At 38.6% G+C, this 2,843-nt stretch overlaps 1 protein-coding gene across 1 annotated transcript in view; it reads left to right on the top strand.

Moving 5' to 3' along the window:
* Positions 1-55: 55 nt before the first annotated feature.
* TLR3 (toll like receptor 3) overlaps positions 56-2,843 on the top strand; it is a 78,129-nt gene continuing 75,341 nt past the window's right edge. Inside the window, exon 1 of the mRNA XM_042470623.1 lies at positions 56-138. The gene's annotated coding sequence lies outside the window, so the exon portion shown is untranslated. The remainder of the gene's footprint in view (positions 139-2,843) is intronic.

Here is a 2,843-nt window from a genome sequence, read left to right as displayed (position 1 = left end):
TGGTTGTTGGAGTGCCAAACTCAGTGTTTATCTCCTGTTTGCTGGAATGCTAGGACTATTCCCTGCTTTTGTTCCTCTGTGTTAGCCCACGCATTAAAAATAATCTGAACAGTGGACCTAGTCTGGATCTTCTTACCGGTGAGCATAATATAATATAATATAATATAATATAATATAATATAATAAGCTTATCTAAAAACTATTTCTGTTATTAACTTATATTTTTATAAAATTCCCTTTCAGTAAAAGGGCCTTAGCAGACCTTTATTCAATCCCATTAGATATATTGATTATAGTAGTATATATGTATATGTGGTTCTATACGATCTATATATGTAATCTAATTATAGCATATGATTATATAATCCTTTCTACTCTAGTCATGCATTTCTAACTATTTTGCTAAATTCTATGTGTTTGATTCAAATCCATTTCTCTCACTTACCAACCTGTCATTAAAACCCACTTCTCCCTAAACCCTTCATTTACCTATTCCCTTTAGATTTACCGTACTTTCTCTGCAAAGTAGCTGCCACTTAATCCTTGCACATCCTATTTGTATAATACTTTTATCTGGCCATGTTGTCTTATACTTACCCAGCTCACACAATTGCAAAACTTCTTGAAAGGAATATGTTATTTTTCTGTCCCCTAAATTGTGTGTTAAATTCAAAACGTGAATTATTTAGAACAGAGGTTTAGTAATATTTTGACGTGTATGACTTAACTTTGGCTGCGGCACAAAAAACTGATGTTCAAATAATCACACAAGTTTCCTATATTCACTCTGATATATGACTGAGTACAGAGTAGTGTGCTATTTTTAAAGAACACATTAAAAAGATAATATTTGAGAACTGCTTATTACATCAAGAACTGACCAACCATGAAGTCACTAGTAAGGAGAGATATAAAAATCCCTTATCTCTCTTTCAAAGAGACTTTATGGGACAAAAAATACATGATGACAAATACTTTGAAGGAGGCATGCTTAAACTGGCTGCTTTTAAAAATGAAGAAAACAGAAAAAAAGATACAGGTCCCAATTTCCAGTATGTCTCTCTAGATCTTGGACCATACCAGTTTCATGTTATTTTAAAAAGTGCCATAGGTCCTCTGCTATTTGTTCTTGAATACTTTATTTATAGAACATAGCATCTTAAGGACAAATGAGCCAGCATGGGCCAGTTTGGCTGTTGGATTAGAATACCTGCTGATCAGGCTTTGAATTCCTGCTTGGTCATGGAAACCCAATGGTTAATTTTGGACGAGAAGGCAATGGCAAACCTCTTAAGAATAAATCTTGCCAAGAAAACTTTGGGATACATTTGCCTTATAGTTGCCATAAGCTGGAAATGACTTGAAGGCACACAACAACAACATGAAGGGACAGCTGTGGGGCAATTTTTGAAAAGAAACTGTCAACCTTGGACTGCAAGCATCTTCCATTTTAAAAAGTCTGTTTATTGTAACATGTAACTTGATCTTATATTACTAGGTTAAATGGTTTAAAAAGTTAGTTCCTGGAAACAGGGACTCTACCCAGGAGGGATAGATATTTCTCAAGCTTGGCCTAATTATACAAGGTCAACATTAAAATTGAATTAAACTATCTGTAACAATTAAAAACATACTGTTAAATCTAATAAAAAGCAGTTTGAAAACAGTACAGTTAAAAACATCAGAGTATCCTATTAAAGTTCTTTCTTTAAAAACATCATATTAAAAAGTATGTTAAGAATTTTTTTTAAAAAAATGTCTTTACCAGCTGTTTGAAGCCAGCAAATAGGCCTTTCTAGCCTCCCCGCCCAGAGACAAACACAGAGAAGGACCTATTTCACATTGACTCCAGACACATCTGTAAAAATAGTGGGACTGAGAGCAAGGCTTCTCCTGAACATTTCAAGGCCCAGACTTATGGAAGAGGGACTATAGTCTGTAAACTTAACACCTTAACATCTGCATACGTGTCCCTCTGTCTCCATCCTCAGAAGACCTTCCAGTAGAAACTTCCTAGTTTACTCAACTCAGTTCACACATTTCTTCTACAATTCCTCCACGTGCTCTAATGTGTTTCTCCTTAGACTATGCTTCCCTGATTCTGTAGGGTTGCCATAATTCTGGACCTCCAAACTGGGACAAATGTAGGACAAATGTAGGACAAAATTTTCAAATGTAGGACACATTTTAAAAAAAATGGAGGACACGCAAAAAATTGGATGATTTTAAAAAAAATGTTAATATAAATGCATGTTTCTTAGGCATGATCAAAATGGAGGACATTTTGGCATTGTTCCTAGACAGATGGCAGAAACGTACTTCCCTTTCTGGCCAACCTTCCTTCCCCATTCCAAACAGCACATTTGGGCATTGAAGAGGAGGAAGAGTGGAAAAGGCAGAGGAGGAGGAAGAGGAGAAGAAGAAGAGGAGGAGGAGGAAGAAGATGAAGAAGAGGAGGAAAAGGAGGAAGAAGGAAGAGGAAGAAGGGGAGGAAGAAGAGGAGGAGGAGGAGAGGAGGAAGAAGAAAAGGAGGAAAAAGATGAAGAAGAAGGGGAGGAAGAGGAGGAGAAAGAAGAAGGAGGAGGAAGGGGAGGAAGAAAAGGAGGAGGAGAGGAGGCAGAAGAAGAGAAGGTGGAGAAAGAGTAAAGGCTCTTTCCTCTGCCTGGCTGCCTCCGTCGCCAACGGAGGAAGCCAGGCAAGGGAATGGGGCCTCGCTGAAGCGAAACTCCAAACCCCTGCCTGTCTGCCTCCGTTGTCATTTTGCCCCCACCCCCGGGATTCCCCCCCCGCGACGGAGGCAGCCAGGCAGGGGTTTGGGGCTTCGCTTCAGCCATCCTCCAAGC

The sequence above is a fragment of the Sceloporus undulatus genome, chromosome 5, assembly GCF_019175285.1.
Source record: "Sceloporus undulatus isolate JIND9_A2432 ecotype Alabama chromosome 5, SceUnd_v1.1, whole genome shotgun sequence".
NCBI classification, from domain to species: domain Eukaryota; kingdom Metazoa; phylum Chordata; class Lepidosauria; order Squamata; family Phrynosomatidae; genus Sceloporus; species Sceloporus undulatus.
Note: the sequence above shows the minus strand (reverse complement) of the source record. Positions and strands in the feature narration are given on the sequence as shown.